Genomic DNA, 21,581 nt, shown 5'->3' on the forward strand with positions numbered 1-21,581 from the left:
GATGTAGGTGAATTGCTGCTTTGAATATATCACCAGTATCAGTGAAGCATCGTCACCTACTTAAATGTTTAATAAGAGGCCTCTTGGTGATGTTGCCTTTAAACAGTACTGTTGGCCCTTTGGAATATTTAACCAGCTTTCTCGACATTGCAACGGATCCCTTTTGAATATCTCGCTGCCTTGTGACACTTTTGATTATTGGGGCCTAAGAAAGCTGCTTATTAAGATGTTTGCAACCTAATTTCTCTGGGATGACTGACAAGCCCTGTTCTTACACAGTTGGTTGGGCAAAAGCACAGGGTGGGGCTGCATAAATGTTTCCAGCTGATGTCGCATTGGAGGTCCTGAAAGTGTGTGGATAGGTTCCCTGTCTTGGAACATTATCTGCATGGACCATAATATACGGGGGCCATATGCTGTAGTCATAAACAAGGCCATTAAGAAATAATAAAAAAAAAGTGATGCTTGGAATACAACAGTTATGAAAGATGGCCAGTTTTGGTGTGGTATTTGGGATTTATCATAAAGCACCTTGGCATTTATGAACATTGTTACATGGAGTGCATCTGTTTGGATAAAAAAAAAAAAATATATATATATATATATATATATATATATATATATATACATACACATATAAACACATGTAGACACATATATACATATGTATATATACTTTGGAGCCCTTTCCATTTAACATGGTCTCGATATCCGAAGTCCTCAAATAAGCGTGTGCCTACTTTTGCTTGAGTGCAAGCAATTTACTTTCAACTTGTAATATGAGGGCTAACCAATAATTTGATTTGATCTTTACAATGTTTCCTGATATTTACCTTCCTCCAATCCATCACTTTACTTCAACCTTTGAAATCATTAGTGTATTGTATATATTACTTTAACCCACTTGACCTTGTATGTCATACAGTATGTTTCATGTATTCTATAGATGTGATTTTGCTAATACAAATATAATATCTATGGCATACTTCAGTGAAAAAGAAAGACATGTTAAAAATTATACTGCTGCTATGAACTGAAATGAAATAATTTTTGAAGAGTTTTGAAAGCCAGGATTAATCTTCTAATGCATAGAAATGTAACTATTTTTATAATGTGTTCCTCATGCCTCAAATCAGAAGATAAAATCCATGAGTTAGACAAGCCCATTACATTTTATAAGCATCAGTTCATAGAGTGTAAATGATCCATTTTGATACATTTCTGAATGTAAAAAGATGTTTCCTGACTTCTTAGTGAATCTTGTCATACGCTGACCTAAATTCCAGTTATTTGATCATCTTTTGGACAGGTTTTCAGGGTAAGCCATTTTAAAATGTTGAAAAAATGTTGCTATAAAATTTTACATTAAAGAGGGTGTCCATATTTTATGACTTGCCTTTTGCTTATTTAGGATTGTATCAGTGTACCTTCTCCAAAAAACAAACAAAACAAAAAAACTTTAACATATCCTATTAAAATCCTTCACTTCATTTTACTTTTTAGAATAACAAAATACAAATATTGTGATATTTATCTTATAAATTGAGAAAAATACTGGATTAGAAAAAACAGCTATTTTTGGAAGTAGGAAAAAATGACAAGCGCAATAAAACTGAAATCTAGTCTAATGTTTGCGTATGACTATTGTCTTTAAAAAATATTCCAATAAAGCTAAAAGTCTGCGTTCGCTAAAACATTAGTTTTAATTATCACTTGCTTAGAGCTAGATTATGAATTAATCTCTATTTTGCTAGGAGGAGGCTTTTTGTGTATGTCGGGTTGCGAAGTCTCGATCGTGTTAACGTATTCCCTCATAGACTTTAATGGAGCGCGCAAACTGAAAAAAAAAACTAGGACACATACTCTCACGCTAACCCGATCCTGTTTATTAAAATGTGCTAAAACCCGACATGAATTGTGAATATTTCACATTCCAATGTTCTTCACACAACAATGTACTTTTTACAGTAAATACATAGGTACCTATACCTGTATATCTATTTCTATAGATATATAGGCATATGTATGTATTTTACATGAACTATCAGATATATATATAGAAAAATATATTTAATAACAAAAAGTACATTTTCTATATGAAGAACATAGGTATGTAAAATATACGTATTGTGCATCAGGGTTCGCAATTTAGGACTAACGTGCGTATTTGTGCGTAATTGAAATATTACATATAAAATATTAATAAATATTAATAGCAATTATTATACATACATTAAAAATATAGATATATTCTATACATTATTTAGAATATTTTACAGTATGTTAAATAATTATTAACAATTGTTATTAATATTTTTTAATATTTTATATGTAATATTTCAGTAAGACGTCCTAAATTGCTAACCCCGAAGCACGTTGCGCATAGTTTACATTCCTATGTTCTTTACATAGAAAATAATGTGCTTTTTATTATTAAATATATATTCCTATATATATCCGATAATGTTTGTGTAAAATACATATCCATACCTATATATCTATAGGGATAGATATGCAGGTATATATAGAAATATGTATTTAAGAATTAAATAAAATTATCCTATAAGTGATGAACATTGGAATGGCAAATATGTACAGTAAATATACAGTAAAACACATAGATACATATGCATATATACAGGGGTTGAAAAAGTTGCCCAAGAGCTAGTGGTCCCATTAAATTTCTTAGTGGTCCCACTTTTTTAACTCCAAATTTTAACAATGTCATACGTAAACTTGTATTACACCATTATACGCTTCTAATATACATTTGTATTAAAAATAAAACACTCTTTTTTTTTTACATATCCTATGCTACAGCAGGGCAAGGAGAATGTTGAATAAGAAAAGTAGGAATAAGTAAACTGCAGTAAATGAAAACAAACCGACTTCCGTTTGAGGGCGGGGCTGACAGACGTGCTACGCAGCTCCAAGGTGGCTATAAGTCACTGAATTAGGAGATTGTGCCCCACTGCTACTACCCGTGTACCGGCCTGGTTCCAGGATTGTCGGGGACATTGGCTCTGTCTGAAGCCGTAGCGGTGGAAGTCTATCCTGCCTGTTGAGGCCATGTGGTAAGGAACCACACTCCACACCGAAGGAGAGAAGAGTCTGGGACAGACCGGTCCAGAGGTACAGCGACAGAGCTCGGGAGGATTGGTAGGAGCTCTTCGATCCCGCATCCATTATACCCACTGGTAGGTTGGGGCAGCTACACAGCGGAGAGATCTGTGTGTGGCGCCTCCTCGCGGTGAAGAGCTCTATCTGGACAGTGCAGACACCCTCTGGAAGCGGAGGCTGCAGTCTGTATAGGAGTATCCAAAGGCGTTGGAGATAGTTATAAAGAGCTGCTGACTGCTCCGTTTCGTTGTTGAAGAGGCAGCAATATGAAAGTTTGCTGTGTTCCAAGGTTAAAGTTAACCTGATGCCAAGATAAGTGTTAAGGCCCAAACCAACCCTTAGCCATCTGGAGGACTTGACCAAGGGTATTGAAGGAATAAGCTGACCCATCAGGTACTATCCACACAAACCGCATGCTGTGGCCTTGTTCCTCGTAATATGCTGTGATTTTTTTTCTTTTTTTTTTCTCTTGCTTTATCTAAAGGCCTGAATTGCAGCATATAATATCTCTGGTGCTTTTAGCATAGTTTGTGTTTATTCCGGATAAATGGTGTTTGGGACTTACAAGGATCATTTGTGAGACTTAATATTAAAGTAATTTGTTCTGGACTTTTCCTCCAGGGCTGTATACCTGTGAAAGGTCTTGCTTATTTAAAATCTGAAAAGTCACTCGGTCAGGATATAAGTGCTTATTGTGATGTTACTTTCTGTTTAAATGAAATAATATACTGGATATGTTTTTTCCCTGTATATATTGCAAGGGCTCTTACTACAACAGGTTTAAGGTATAGACAAATGTTGCATAATAAAAAAAGGGAATAAGAAAAAAAAAAGAAAAAAAAAAAAGAAAGAAAAGAAAGAAAAGAGAGGGGGAAAAGTTTGGAACAGCAAAGAGCAAAAACTCTTAGAAAAATAGGATTTATATATACTGTTGGCTTATGTTTCTATCCCTATGCTTTGTGCATACAGAACTTTTTTCACTACTGGTGTTAAGCTAAATAATTAGCGGTTACCTCAGCATAGTTTATATAGTCTGATATATAGATTTTATGCAATTGCTTAGTATCCAAGATATACTGGAATAGGAGCTTGGCAAATCATTAATACCTAAAAATTTCTGGGTTTTTACCTTTTCCTCTCTATGTCTTAAAGTATATCTTTTGTTTAGTAAATAGGCTCTGAGTACACAGTTCATTTAAACACCAAAAAAATAAAATTAAAAAAAAAAAGGGATAGGGCAATTTATTTTTTATCACATTTATTGTTTGTGTTTAAGTACCTAGGCGAGCAAGAAGTCCTAGATATATCACATATTTTTTAATTGAATCCACTGTGTTTTCTCAACTCTACAACTATCACATACACATTAAAAGCCTATGGAAAAGTTTATTACACAGGGGAAACAAAATTCTCCCATAAAGCCGTCAAAAGTTAAAGACAGGAGGAATAAGAATCCAGATACTACTATAGAAACCCCTATGGATATGGCTACATCCACTTTGGATACCCAATCCTTATTGGTTCAGTTGGCAGCCATGTTTACTCCCCAGTTCGATATTATTAAAAAATAGCTTAATAATATATCATCTGAGATTGTTACATTGGCAAATGAGGTTAAACAATTTTCTTCTAGAATGAATGAGGCAGAAAGCAGAATATCTGATTTAGAGGATTTAGTTAATACTCAAGAAAGTATAGTTCAAAGTCAGGAGACTAAGATCTTGGATTTACAATTTGCGCCTGGTGGATCTTGAAGATCATTCCAGACGCAACAATATAAGAATTGTTTGTCTCCCAGAAACGCCTCAATGAGGACCTCTTGAAATTTACCTCTTTATTACTACCTCAAGCCTTAGGTTTCCCGTCCCATCAGCTCCCATTGGTAGTTGAAAGGGCACATAGGATGGTTAACAGAAAACCCAATGTAGATAGCCAACACAGAAGTAGAATGTGCATTTTTAAGTTATTGAGATATCAAGACAAAGTGGAACTCTGGAAACTTTATAGAAAAACTGAGTCATTTTTTTTTAATAAAAATAAACTTCTATTATTTCAAGACTTCTCACTTGAAACTTCCGCTAAGAGGAAACAAATGATACCGTATTGTTCAAAAATTGTGCAAAAAGGTTTGAAAGCATGGTTAACTTACCCAGCTAAGATAATTGTGGAAGACAAGGATAATAGACGGGCTTTAAATAACACTCAAGAAGACCAGGAGTTTATTGATAAGATCTAGCATAAAAGGGTAATTGTATTCTTAAGCTTATTATAAAGTTTTTATGAGTAGTGCCTTGCTTCCTTATTTTCTACAAAAGATATGCTTAGAAGAATCATATTGCTTAGAAGAATGCAGCAGCTTAGGTTGTTTTTTTATTTTATAATGGTGTACAATGTTAGTTATGTTTTTAGTTCTGGGGGTAGTATTATATTTTCCTATTTATTTATTATGTATTATAATGAATCAGCCCAGGTTGTTTTTTTAATGTACAATTCATAGGAAGTATTAATGTTTTTAGTTTCTGGGACATGCTTTTTTTTTTTCTCTCTCACCCCCCTCCCCTTTCCCCCCTGCCCCGCCTTCACTGTTTCATCTCTCTCACAGGGTTTTTTGCAGACTTAGATGTCTGTAATTACAGTTAAGATTAATATTCTTTCATGGAATGTGGGGGGTATCACATCCCCTAGAAAGCGTAAACTTATTATAAAATATCTAGCAAAATTTAATCCTGACGGGAAATGGAACTCCCTAAACTAAGGTGCAAATGGGTAGAGAAATTAGTAGCAGCACCTGCAGTCAAAAGGAGATCCGGGGTAGCAATCCTTTTCCATAAAAAATTGGACTATAAGATATTTAATATTCAAGCTGATCCAGAGGGAAGATATATTATCTTGTATATACAGCTTAATGGTAGTAATTATACCCTTTGTAATGTGTATGGTCCTAATATTTTCTCTCCAGCTTTCTGGGAAAATATTAAACACAAACTATTCCCCTTTGTTGGGGGGAATTTAATATGAGGGGGGGATTTTAACATGTCCATCTGCCCTGAAATGGACAGAATATCATTAAAAAAATGTTAGGGGATATCATAAAACCGCAAAATATTTTAAAAAGTTTTGTTATGAATTAAGTTTAGATATATGGAGATTAAAAAATCTCAACCTCTGAAGCTTTACCTGTGAATCAAAAGTTCACAAAACTTTTTCCAGAATAGATATCTTATTTATTTCTAAACCATTGGCTACCTGTAGAACAGAGGCTAGTATTAATGATATTGTGATATCAGCTCATGCGCCAATCTCAGTCACCCTGTGCGCAGCAGCTCTACCTAAGAATCAGATAAAAGTGGGGTCTGAGGAGCGCCTCGAAGTGGGCAGAGGATAACTATGTCGCTATGGTTTCAACAAATTTAATAATCCACAGACAGTAGATGGTCTACTAGTGACCAGTTAAAATACAATATTTCAATGTCACATACAATAGATGATCTAATAGTGACCAGTTAAAATGGTAAAAACAATGTCACATATAGTATCACATATAAAATCACATAAAATTATACCAGATGAAAATCACATAAAAATAAAAATACATGGATCCATGTTACATAAAAAAATCAATACATATCACAATGTACAATAACCTTGAAAATTATGCAAATAAAACACTGGAAAAGCAATCTATGGTTATCCTATTTGGCCAATCAGATATGGTGTTCTGAAAGAGTGGCGTGGTTTTTTGAATGGCTCATATTTGAAAATTAGTTCAGAAAATATAATTCCTAGTCTTTGAAGGTTATTTAGTCAGATATAAATCCTAGATAGTGTCTCTCCTATGAGGTGTCGGTGTGACAGTGTCCAAAAAAAGAAAAAATAGTAAAAATTTAAAAATTTAAAATGTAAAAAATGCAAAAAATGTGTCGGCTGTAATGCTGAATTCAGTGATGGAAATTGAATTAAAAATTGAGATACATGGTGAAGTGCCAAGAAAAACTTTTAATGAAAAAATGTGATTGACAAAATAAAAATAAAAATAAAAATATAATTCCAAATGTGTACTGAAAGTTAATTTCACAGATAAGTTCTGTCAGAATCGGTGAATCCTGTGTTGCGTTGTATTAAACAGTTTATCCAAAGATATGGTGTAGTACAAAGTTTATCCAAGAGAAATCCAGAAAAATTAAAAAAAAAAAAAAAAAAAAATTTGAAAAGAATTATGAACAAAAATAGAGCATGAATTCCCAGTGTCCCTGTGGAAAACAAACACAAAATTGTGCAATAACGCTAAATAATTCCTATATACAATTGAAATAAGGCTTACCATACAATAGCCAACGCGTTTCGGCCCTTCCCTGGGCCTTTCTCAAGACTGTAGTATGGTAAGTGTTGTTAAGCCTCCTTATATACTGTTTGTGATTCAGCATAATTTGCGCTATTTTCGCGCCAAAAATAAGGCCTTTGACCCGGAAGTGGTAGCTTCCACTCTGTGCCTATATTCTCATGCATTACTTCATAGTGTTTTTATTCATATATAAGTGTTTCCAATTATAATATTAATGTTTCTAATGTTTCTAATTTCAATGTTCCTTGGAGAGTGTTATTTTCATAAATCTACTCTCTTAAACGCTAGAAATCTTGTATTGATCGAAACCGGAAGTGTGATATATTAATATCACTTCCGGTTTTGGGTGAATTTCCAATGTCCGATCTAGTATATACCATTGCTTTTGTTTTAATTTATCTTATACCTGTGATGTATTCTCCCTTCCCTCTTATTGGAGGGTAATTAGTGCCATGATATGATTTGATGCCATGATCCGGTTTGGTTCGCCACTTGTTTGTTTACATTAGACCGGAAGTGACATCACTTCCGGCCAACTTCTCACGCGAAACCGGAAGTTACATCACTTCCGGTCATGCGATTTTTGTTTACCGATGTTGAAGGTAAAAATCCCTGCTTATTAAGATGTGGTGTTGCATATTGGTTAGCAGACCCAATATATTGAGTCTGTTTCCTTGGTTAAAATGGGAATACAAATATAAATATTGATATTGACAAAGGGACACACTAAATGGGTTTAAAAAACGAAAATAGGGGTGTTAAAAGCAATTATAAGTTTGATAACAAATCCTAAAATATATAAGAAATATATATAAAAATATATATAAAAATGTATATATAATATATAAATATAACTAAAATGTATAAAAAGAGGCCTTTGATCTTATTAAGATATCGGTACTATATAGAGTAGTGTGGGTTATATATCCATATTTGGAGAGGTATACCACATTGTTTAGAGGTATAAGAGATCACTGTTCTAAATTATGTGCCTCTGTTATGGAAGCAATAAAACAGCCTTGAGGGATTTTGTAATCCTATTGTGCATACAGAAAGGATAAAGAGATTCCAATATGGTAATACCAAATTGTGAATAGATCTTAAACAGTTCAATGTGGAACAGCACCAGAGGATAGGAGTGCTCATGAAGACAGGTGAACTGCCACTTCACCACATAAATATAGTTAAATGAAAGTGTCCACAGCTCTCCAATGCTAGAAAATATCTTTATTTGGACAAAATAGCAACGTTTCGAGGCTAATGCCTCTTAATCATGCATAGGCTATTGCAAACTTAACACACCTTATATACCTGTTGGTTTGGCGCCACAGGGCCCACAACCTGTTAAAATAGTGACACCTACTGGTGTTCATATGTATTACATTAAAAAGACATTATATACAATTATATACACATGCTTATAGGAATTGTATGTTTTACTGATGTAACAAGAAAAGATTGTGTCTTTTTTGAATTTTGAAAAAATTCACAAGATTAATCTTAAACCATTTGGATTGCACACATGTTATAATGAACAAGAGTTAAAGATCTTTTATGTGATGTAAGCAAGGAAATTTCTGACTATAGGTAAATACCTTATATGTACTGGTCCAATATTGAACTATGATAAAAGTTTAATTCTTAATTTATCATATCAAAATTATTTTATTAAATATATATTGGATAGGGGTTATGGTGCTATTACATGACAGATTTAATACTACTATAAATAAAACTATTGTTGGACCCAGATAGTAAAGCCTTTATTTGAACAAACTGTAACATACTTAAAGGTAAACTGACAGATCTAATTCTCTGTTTAGGCCTCTAGGTGCCAATGTTTCTAGTTTATGAATCCACCATGATTCTTTCTGCTTTAATAAGGTTTCTCTATCTTGTCCATTTCTCTGGGGTTTTATCTGATCAATCACTTGCCATCTCATTTGACTGATATTATGGCCTTTTTCTATGAAATGACAAGATACTGGGGCTTCTTTGTTTTTACAGCGTATATTAGAGTGATGTTGGCTCATCCTATCTTTTACTTTACGGGTGGTCTCGCCCAAGTAAACCAGAGAACATGGACACTTAATTAAATATACAACGTGTGTAGTATCACACGTATAGAAACCTCTAATATCATATCTGGTGCCATTATGGGGATGATGGAAAAATTTGCCTTTAATTATAGAGCTACAGCTCATGCAATTTAAGCATGGGTATGTACCATAATTTTTACTGCCTATGTGGGTTTGAATACTCCCTCTACTTGGACCAACATCAGATTTTACCAAATGATCTCTCAGATTTTTTACACGTCTGTGGGCCATTAGGGGAGGATTTTTGAAGATAGGTATTTTGTCATTACAGTCACTAAGTATGTGCCAATGTTTTCTTATGCTTTTAGTAATTTCTTTACTATTGTGACTGTACTGAGAAACAAAGACCATCCTGTTCTCTTTTTGTTTAATGGTGTTATTCTTATTATATAACTTTAATACCTCATGTTTCTTTTCTTCAATTAACCTAACTGGGTAGCCTCAATAAATTTGTGTGCCATTTCATCTATGCGTCGATTACATTTCTGGGTGTTACTCACTATTCTTTTTACACGTAGTAGCTGGCTCTTAGGGAGAGATTCTACCAAAGGTCTTGGGTGAAAGCTGTCAAATCTAAGTAAGGTGTTTTTATCAGTATTTTTGATATACAAATCAAATTCTAATATATTGCCAGCTTTTATAACTTTTGTGTCTAAGAACATTATGCTCTCTTCACTATAAGTAATAGTTAACTCCAGACCTTGTACTGCTGAATTTACCTCTCTGACAAATTTTTCCAGGGATCCAATGTCTCCCCACCACACGCCAAAGGCATCATCTATGAATCTCCACCAGACGGAGCCATATTCTTTAAAGATTGTATTCTCATAAATGATTTTCTCCTCTATCTCATTCATGAAGAGATTGGCGTATGATGGGGCCACATTGGATCCCATGGCTGTTCCTCTTAACTGTACATACCATTCATCTTCAAATAGGAAGTAGTTCCAAAATAAAATTAATCTTAATAGTTCTTCAATAAATTGACCCTGTTTCTTAGTACATATATTGTTATTCAATAAATTTTTCATAACAATAGAAATACCTGTTTCATGTTTTATGCATGTATATAAGCTTTTTACATCCATAGTGAAGAGTATATACTTACTAGAGGGAAATTCTAGACTTTTGGCTTTTTCAAGAAAATGATTAGTATCCTTAACATATGAAGACATTTTGTTAACCTCTGGTTGCAAAATTTTATCTACAAATATGGAAATGTTAGAAAATACCGATTGAACACTGGAGACAATAGGCCTACCAGGAGGTCTTTTTACATCCTTATGGACCTTGGGAACAGAATAGAATATAGGAGTTCTGGGATTCTGTACAAAAAGATATTCTTTTAGCTTTTTATCTATGATATGATCATTATAAGTTTGCTCTAAGATGTGTGAAATTTCTTTTTGTAATAACTTAACAGGATTACTATTCAGTTTTTTATAAGTTGTTTGATCCTGTAATTGCCCCTTAATTTCTTCTATATAGTATGTTCTATCCATAAGTTACATCAGTAAAACATACAATTCCTATAAGCATGTGTATATAATTGTATATAATGTCTTTTTAATGTAATACATATGAACACCAGCAGGTGTCACTATTTTAACAGGTTGTGGGCCCTGTGGCGCCAAACCAACAGGTATATAAGGTGTGTTAAGTTTGTAATAGCCTATGCATGATTAAGAGGCATTAGCCTCGAAACGTTGCTATTTTGTCCAAATAAAGATATTTTCTAGCATTGGAGAGCTGTGGACACTTTCATTTAACTATAAAATTGTGAATAGAGGTGTTGGTGTTGTAGTTATTGCTTACATCCTAGTGATTTGGTTGTTTCAGAATGGATATTTTAAAAGGATTCTGTATAGATATGGGCTTAAGGGAATCTGTCACTATTACCTACCACTTGGGAGGATGATTATAATGGTGGAACGTTAGGGACTGCAGATGTCAAAGTGATTTTGAAGCGCAGGGGACTGAGGATGCAGAAAAAAAAAAAAAAGGAAAAACTGCTCTAACCCAGAGAAATGGGAACAGCAAGTAACAGTTATGAAAGAGAGGTTCCTCGAACGAGGCTATGAAGACGAAAGCCTGGAAAAAGATATATCAGAGGTAAGAGCCAGAAATAGGAAAGATCTATTGCATTATAGACAAAAAGAAGATAAAAGAGAGTTGGAGGATGAAATACTCAACATCCCCTTCATCACAAGATATAGTGCAAATAGACATATTATTGAAAAAATAATAAAAAAACACTGGTCGATTTTGAAGGATGATGACATACTGGGTGAGAGACTACCAGAAACACCGAATTTTATTTATCAAAAATTAAACAATCTGAAGAGTATACTTTCACCTAATGTACCAAGAACCCCCAGGATAAAAACAAGAGATATATATGGGAGGGACATTAAAGGATTCTACCCATGCCCAAGCTGCAAAGCATGTGAAAGAGGTATGAAGACAAAGAAGTTTACATCCCACAATTCCAAAATGGAATATTTCATAAGAGACCATATAAGATGTAGCAATAAAGGAGTCATATATTTAATTCAATGCAGTTGTGGTCTGCAATACATTGGACAGACCTCAAGACCCCTTAAAGATCGAATTAGGGAACATCTGCTACAAATTAAACACAAAAATATGGAGACCCCACTGTATAAACATTTTACTACACAACATCTGGGCAAAAAGAAAGATTTTAAGTATTGTGGAATACAATTAGTAACCCCCAGTTGGAGAGGGGGTGATCAAGAGAAAAGACTACTTGTAGAGGAATCCAAATGGATCTTTAATTTAGATTGTTTATATCCAAGGGGCCTGAACAATAAAGAGGACCTATCACACTTATTTAATCTGAAGTGACTACACTCTGAGTACACACATAAATCTTACATTAGTATATATTGTCAGACTAGTGTAACCAATCTATGATATTTATCTGAGTAACACTTATATCTTTTATTAGCATGTATTTTCATACTAGCGTAACAGACTAGTGAATCTTAGAATTTGAACTGTGAACCCCAGTAGTAGAAGAAACACCCAGATTAATAAGAAGTTTTAATTCTGCATCCTCAGTCCCCTGCGCTTCAAAATTACTTTGACATCTGCAGTCCCTAACGTTCCACCATTATAATCATCCCCCCAAGTGGTAGGTAACAGTGACAGATTCCCTTAAGCCCATATCTATACAGAATCCTTTTAAAATATCCATTCTGAAACAACCAAATCACTAGGATGTAAGCAATAACTACACCACCAACACCTCTATTCACAATTTGGTATTACCATATTGGAATCTCTTTATCCTTTCTGTATGCACAATAGGATTACAAAATCCCTCAAGGCTGTTTTATTGCCTCCATAACAGAGGCACATAATTTAGAACAGTGATCTCTTATACCTCTAAACAATGTGGTATACCTCTCCAAATATGGATATATAACCCACACTACTCTATATAGTACCGATATCTTAATAAGATCAAAGGCCTCTTTTTATACATTTTAGTTATATTTATATATTATATATACATTTTTATATATATTTTTTATATGTATTTCTTATATTTTTTAGGATTTGTTATCAAACTTCTAATTGCTTTTAACACCCCTATTTTCGTTTTTTAAACCCATTTAGTGTGTCCCTTTGTCAATATCAATATTTATATTTGTATTCCCATTTTAACCAAGGAAATAGACTCAATATATTGGGTCTGCTAACCAATATGCAACACCACATCTTAATAAGCAGGGATTTTTACCTTCAACATTGGTAAACAAAAATCGCATGACCGGAAGTGATGTAACTTCCGATTTCGCGTGAGAAGTTGGCCGGAAGTGACGTCACTTCCGGTATAATGTAAACAAACAAGTGGCGAACCAAACGGGATCATGGCATCAAATCATATCATGGCACTAATTACCCTCCAATAAGAGGGAAGGGAGAATACATCACAGGTATAAGATAAATTAAAACAAAAGCAATGGTATATACTAAATCGGACATTGGAAATTCACCCAAAACCAGAAGTGATATTAATATATCACACTTCCGGTTTCGATCAATACAAGAATACTAGCGTTTAAGAGAGTAGATTTATGAAAATAACACTCTCCAAGGAACATTGAAATTAGAAACATTAGAAACATTAATATTATAATTGGAAACACTTATATATGAATAAAAACACTATGAAGTAATGCATGAGAATATAGGCACAGAGTGGAGGCTACCACTTCCGGGTCAAAGGCCTTATTTTTGGCGCGAAAATAGCGCAAATTATGCTGAATCACAAACAGTATATAAGGAGGCTTAACAACACTTACCATACTACAGTCTTGAGAAAGGCCCAGGGAAGGGCCGAAACGCGTTGGCTATTGTATGGTAAGCCTTATTTCAATTGTATATAGGAATTATTTAGCGTTATTGCACTATTTTGTGTTTGTTTTCCACAGGGACACTGGGAATTCATGCTATATTTTTGTTCATAATTTTTTTCAAATTTTTTTTTTTTTTTTTTTTTTCTGGATTTCTCTTGGATAAACTTTGTACTACACCATATCTTTGGATAAACTGTTTAATACACCACAACACAGGATTCACCAATTCTGACAGAACTTATCTGTGAAATTAACTTTCAGTACACATTTGGAATTATATTTTTATTTTTATTTTTATTTTGTCAATCACATTTTTTCACTAAAAGTTTTTCTTGGCACTTCACCATGTATCTCAATTTTTAATTCAATTTCCATCACTGAATTCAGCATCACCGCCGACACATTTTTTGCATTTTTTACATTTTAAATTTTTAAATTTTTACTATTTTTTCTTTATTTGGACACTGTCACACCGACACCTCATAGGAGAGACACTATCTAGGATTTATATCTGACTAAATAACCTTCAAAGACTAGGAATTATATTTTCTGAACTAATTTTCAAATACGAGCCATTCAAAAAACCACGCCACTCTTTCAGAACACCATATCTGATTGGCCAAATAGGATAACCATAGATTGCTTTTCCAGTGTTTTATTTGCATAATTTTCAAGGTTATTGTGCATTGTGATATGTATTGATTTTTTATGTAACATGGATCCATGTATTTTTATTTTTATGTGATTTTCATCTGGTATAATTTTATGTGATTTTATATGTGATACTATATGTGACATTGTTTTTACCATTTTAACTGGTCATTATTAGATCATCTATTATATGTGACATTGAAATATTGTATTTTAACTGGTCACTAGTAGACCATCTACTGTCTGTGGATTAATAAATTTGTTGAAACCATAGCGACATAGTTATCCTCTGCCCACTTCGAGGCGCTCCTCAGACCCCACTGTTATCTGTAACTACTTCCAAGATATATTAGGTGTCTTGTTTTCTGGGGAGCTAGTAGGACACAGTGTAGGCGCTGTGAAAACCACTATTTCCTACCTAAGAATCAATTGCCTCCCTTTTTTTTCCTCGTTTTCTGGCAAATAACCCGAGATTTATTAATTGCTTAAAACAGAAGTGGAAGGATTATACTACATTTAATATAGCCCAATTTGATAAAATTGAGACTTTCTGGGAAGCTGCGAAAGCAGTAATGAGGGGGGAAATTAAATCATATCTCTATAGTTGGAGAAAAAAAGCTATGGCCTTTGAATTGCAGTTGTCCGCTCAAGTTAGAAATGCTTTTAGAAATTATTATACACATAGATCTTCCAGTAAGTGGGATAAATATTGCAAGGCCAGAAGAGAAAGGGATATTTTCTTAAGACAAAGATGTCATGAAGAGGAACAGAAAATCAATCTGCAGTTTAGAGAAACCTATGGCAACTCTGCCAAATATTTGGCCAAACTAGCAAAAATCAGAAAGAAAAAAATCTTATTCTAGCTATTAAAGACAAAAATATAAGTTACAATGATCCCGATGACATTAATAAAGTATTTCTTAATGTCTTTCAACAATTATACACAGAATCAGAGGTAGATATGGATAATTTCACAAATTTTTGGACTAAAATTAAGATACCTATGATTTCTGATGAGGAACTTCTAGTTCTGAATCAACCAATAGCAGAGGATGAGATTTTAGAAGCTATCCAATAAGCTAGCAGTAATAAGGCCCCGGGTCCAGATGGCCTTACAATAGAATTTTATAAAATATTGTCTGAAGAAATAAAAATTCCCTTAGTTAGTCTATTTAATTTTTATTTTGGAAATGAAATGTCAAGTTACTTCACTGCAGCACGTATTTCTCTAATATTAAAAAAGGTAAATATCCCTTAGATCCAGGGGCTTACAGACCCATTTCAGTACTCAATGCAGATTACAAGATACTGACATCTATTATATCTTCCAGACTAGCGGTACTTTTGGATAAAATCATTCACCCCGACCAGACAGGTTTTATGAAAAACAGAAATGAATTTAGAAATATTCGACAAGTTACGTCATTGATGGATTATGTATGGAACTTGGATCGTAGTAAAGATGAGTTTAAAAATTATAGGGAAGGAGCTATACTTACTGTTGATGCAGAAAAAGCATTTGATGCAATTAATTGGAATTATCTATTTACAGCCATAGATAAATTTGGACTTAGAAATCATTTCCTTCAATTTGTTTGAAATCTTTACAAATCCCCTATATCATATTTATGTATTAATGGTTCTCCATCCCCTAAAATCTATTTAAAGAGAGGGACCCGTCAGGAATGTCCTCTCTCTCCATTACTTTTTAACTTGGCATTGGAACCATTTGCTATTTGGTTGAGGGATAACCTATCGGGGATACTAATGGGTTCTCATACGTTAAAAATTCTGCTTTATGCAGATGATCTGCTTATTTTTCTTGATAATGTATATAAAACTATTCCTCAAATCTTGCGTCTTTTTCATTTTTTTTCTTCTTTCTCAGGATATAAGATTAATTATAATAAACGTGAACTACTAGTACTCTCGGAATTGAGACAACCCATTTCCTCACCCATTTAAAATAGTTGATTCTTTTCGATACTTGGGTATAGTCCTACATAGAAATCCAGAAAAATGGTACAAGTTGAATTACGGTCCAATACTGCAGAAAATTAAGTCTGACCTAGATTCCTGGTCTTCATTACTAATCTCTCTCTCAGCAAGGGTTAACTTGATAAAAACGATTGTTTTTCCTCGAATATTATACTTATTTCAACATCTTCCCTTATTACTATCTAATAAAGATAAATCAGATCTACAGGGCTGGCAATCTAACTTTATCTGGGGGAAAAAAAAAACCTGGATCGCTCTTAAGAAATTAATGCTAAATCGACAGATAGCGGGACTGGCCCTTCCAGACTTAAGATTATATAACTGGGCATCTTTAGCTAAGGTTGCTTTGGAATGGATAACAGAATTAAAAAGATTTATATCATTGGACTTAGAGGCATTTTTCGTAATACCATTTTCATTAAAGGTTATCTTACATTGCCCAGTAAAGAAACTGCCCTCGAATATTTCTAAACTGATTTCTATAAAAAAATATCATTATTGCTTGGCAGAAAATCTGTAATTTACTTAAAGTGTCTCCAGCATTTTCTGAGTTTCTTCCCATAATGAGTAATCCAGAATTTATACCAGGTATATCTCAAGAAGTATTCAGAAGATGGGCGGATCTCGGTCTATTATATGTCTATCAAATCTTTAGCTCCAATCAAATAATGACCTCAGAATTGCTGTTTCAAAAGTTTAGTCTCCCGAGATTGAATTTATATCCTTATTTCCAGCTGCGCCATTTTGTTTTTTCGCAGAAATGGGATACTGAAGCATTGTCCGAGTGGTCTGATATCATGAAAATAATACGTAGATTCTCTTTAGGATGTACTTCAATATCGTTGATATACAATATTATGTTGGCTAAGCAAGGAGAATTACATGCAAATAAATTACATAATTTTTGGATGAGGTACTTTCCCTCTCTGGAGGAGAATAGGATAAATCAAAGCTTTTTGACGGTAGATAAGTTACTGATATCAATGTCATGGAGAGAATCACATATGAAACTTATCAATAATTATTATCTATCACCGGATAGAATGTCCAGATTCTATCCTTCACAAAGTTTTGTTTGCTCACGTTGCTCTTTTCTCAAAGCAGATATTTTACATTTATTTTGATTCTGTCCGAAAATACATCAGCTGTGGCAAAAGATTTGGTACTGGTTTAGTAAACTTTACCAAGATTATAATGTTTATACAGTAGAAGATATATTCTTCCTTACATGTTCTGATCTTAGATCTAAAAGAATAATTAAAGTTCTAAATACTATTATTCTCACTACAAGGCACTTAATATTGAAAAGCTGGAAAGATCATGTGGCACCAAGTTTTTCATTATTCCTTAAAGAAATACAATATCAGATATTATTTAAATCTTATTATATGAACTTTTTAGCTGAACCCAGGATAAAAATCTTCCTCTTGGATTGGCTTCCACTTATTAAATCTTACCCACTCCCAATTCAAAGACGTATATTATCCCCCTTTTTAAACTCTATCTCGTTTGCTGAGTTCGTGATATCCAATCTTTTCCCTTCAACATGGCTGGCATGATTTAGGGAGATTGATCTCGAGATACCAGTAAGATAGGATTAGTTTGAATGAAAATCCTAGGGATAGGCCATAAGCATCGAAGGCAGGGGTTAATTCATAATTCATAAGAGGATGGCTGTGGTTGTGGGTAGGAAGATGGGAGGGGCGGGGAGGGGAGTGAGAGAATAATATTATTATTTTTTTCTCTCCTCTGTAAAGTGAAGAGATAAATATTTGCAGAACTGATGTACATGGGATAATACTTACGCCTTTAAGAGAGGATATTATTATTTTTATGTTTTTTTTTTTTTAATTTCTAAATTTCCCAGACTATTGTGCATTAGAATATTTAGGTTGTTTGTGGTGTTTAGGAATAAGATTTAAAAACCCCAGCAGGATATGCTATTTATTGGCAGAATTTTGTTTAATATTGATAAGTATCTATTTGCGCCTGTTTTTTCTTTTTTGTTATACATAATATATGATACCGGGCCCTACGTGGCGCTAGATTGGTAATATGATTTTTCTGTATCTACTGCTGGTTATAAATAAAAGTTTACAAAAAAAAAGAAAAGTAGGAATAAGTAAATATGATACCCTCTGCCATCTCCACTGTGCAGCCATTGATAGGGTACAAGCTAAGGTTACTAAAAATAAAAACGAAGACTTTAAAGTGTAGAACCCACCTCCTCTATAGACAAACTTTTAACCATCATCTTTTTCAGGCAAGGCATATGTTATACTGACCAGATTAGGGGATTGATTTTGCATGTGACATTATAGACACTGATTTCTGTTATTTTTCACCCTATCATTTGGGAATATTGACCCGAGAAGTGCAGTTACTGGGAGTAAACTGAAAAAGCCTCCACAATGACTTTATTTGTTATTTGAAAATTGTTGTGTGGGGCAGTATAAGAAAAAGTAGGAGTACCATAATATAAGAAAATCATAATTTAAAATTGTTCAGCAGCATAGAAATGTAAACACGTTAATAAATTTTAGCTTATGCTGCATAAAAATAGATATACATACTATTCCCTTAATATACCAAATATGTTCTGTTGACCACTTAACTTCTTATAAAGTGTGCAGAAATGCTGAGTTTACTTTTCCCTTATACCACCCATCCGGACTGACTTGCTTATCATTCAGCCAGAATGGAGTCGCTGTTCAATAATTTAAAGTTTATTTGAAATATTACAGGGAATTATTTATTTTTACATAATTAAAAAAACTTAAATTATATATGTTTTGCTGGCACATATGCTTACCTGATAAATTTCTTTCTTTCCGGATATGATGAGTCCACGGCTTGAGTAATTACTGTTGGGAATATCACTCCTGGCCAGCAGGAGGAAGGCAAAGAGCACCACAGTTAAACTGTTAAGTATCACTCCCTTACCCACAACCCCCAGTCATTCGACTGAAGGGAAATTAAGAAAAATGAGTAACACAAGGTGTAGAGGTGCCTGAGGTTATAGTTAAAAGAACAAATGTCTTAAATAAAGGGTGGGGCCGTGGACTCACCATATCCGGAAAGAAAGAAATTTATCAGGTAAGCATAAATTTTGTTTTTCTTTCCTAAGATATGGTGAGTCCACGGCTTGAATAATTACTGTTGGGAACCAATAACAAAGCTAGGACACAGATAAATAGGGAGGGACAAGACAGGCAGTCCTAAACAGAAGGCACCACTGCTTAGAGAACCCTTCTCCCAAAAGAAACCTCAGCTGATGCAAAAGTATCAAATTTGGAAAATGTGAAAAAAGTATGGGGAGAAGACCAAGTTGCAGCCTTGCAAATTTGTTCCACAGAAGCTTAATTTTTGAAAGCCCAAGAAGAGGAAACAGCTCTTGTGGACTGAGTCATAATTCTTTCAGGAGGCTGCTGTCCAGCAGTCTCATAAGCCAAACGTAATAAAAAAGAAAAAGTAGTAGCAGTAGCTTTCTGATCTTTATGTTTCCCAGAGAAACAGACAAAGAGGGCATAGGACTGGTGAAAATCCTTAGTCACCTGTAAGTAAAATTTAAGAGCAAGTACAACATCCAAATTGTGCAACAAACGTTCTTTGGAAGAAGAAGGATTAGGACACAGAGAGGGAACAACCATTTCCTGGTTGATATTTCAATTAGAAACAACCTTAGGAAGGAAACCTAACTTAGTAAGAAGAACCGCCTTATCGGCATGAAAAATAAGATAAGGGGAATCACACTGCAGAGCTGAGAGTTACGAGACTCTTCAAGCAGAAGAGATAGCAACAAGAAACAAAACTTTCCAAGATAACAACTTAATGTCTATGGAATGCAACAGCTCAAATGGAGCCAGCTGTAAAACTTTAAGAACAAGGTAAAGGCTCCAAGTAGGAGCAGCAGACTTAAAGACAGGCCTGATTTTGACCAAGGCCTGACAAAAAGATTGCACATCTGCAGTGGCGGCTGGTGATTTTTTAGGATGGGGGTGCACAAGACCCTCCCCCTATTAGAAAGCCACGCCCCTTTGAAAAACCACGCCCTTTTGAAAAACACGCCCCTTTAATAAGCCACACCCATTTTAAAAGCCACACCCCTTTGTGAAAGTCACGCCCCTCAAATGGCCCCACCCATTTGAACCAGCAGTGTTTTTGGTCATCGTCTTCTTGAAATATCCAGCCCCGGCCTGGGGGTAACTTCAACTGAAGTTTGTGACTGATTCCTCAACATTATTCTCAAGTATCTGCTGATATTGAGTGGAATCCATGAGACCCTCAACAATATTCCCAGTAGTACAGGTCTTTGGAGGTGGTCTGTGGGCTGTTTTTGACCATTCTCACCATCCTTTGCCTTTGCCTCTGGCCCTCTCTGATATTTTACTTGCCCTGCCACTTCTGGCCTTAACAAGAACTGTGCCTGTGGTCTTCCATATCCTCACCATGCATTGCTCACTGTGTTCCTCATAGTGGACACAGACATCTTAAATCTATGAATGCATACTCTTCAGTACAGCCATGTTCACGTGCGACAGTGCACAAATGGAGGAGCCTACACTACCTGCCCATGTCTAGTCTTAAAATATACATGATGGTGCTCAGTTAAATTATATAATAACATATATATATTAACCAAATGATTAATTAAAGCTGCAAAATAATAAGAATGTTGAATGTACATTCATGAAAACATATATATTCCTGGATTTAAAGAACCTTCCACTTTATAGAGAAATACAACCACATTTCAATTACTGTTGCCCCAGCCCCCAGTGTTCGATATAAGGCAATGCAGCCAAAGGCCTTGGCAACATGAAGATAAATACACCCACATTTTACTTTCTACAAAAGTAGATTATTTCTATTACACTAGTGCTTAATAATTAACTTCAACAGTAAAGATTAAAACAGAATGTTGTTAACTCAAGTACAATTTTTGTAAATTAAGTCAATCCGCCTGTCTTTTTTTGAGGCAAA

Source organism: Bombina bombina, chromosome 5, assembly GCF_027579735.1.
Source record: "Bombina bombina isolate aBomBom1 chromosome 5, aBomBom1.pri, whole genome shotgun sequence".
NCBI classification, from domain to species: Eukaryota; Metazoa; Chordata; class Amphibia; order Anura; family Bombinatoridae; genus Bombina; species Bombina bombina.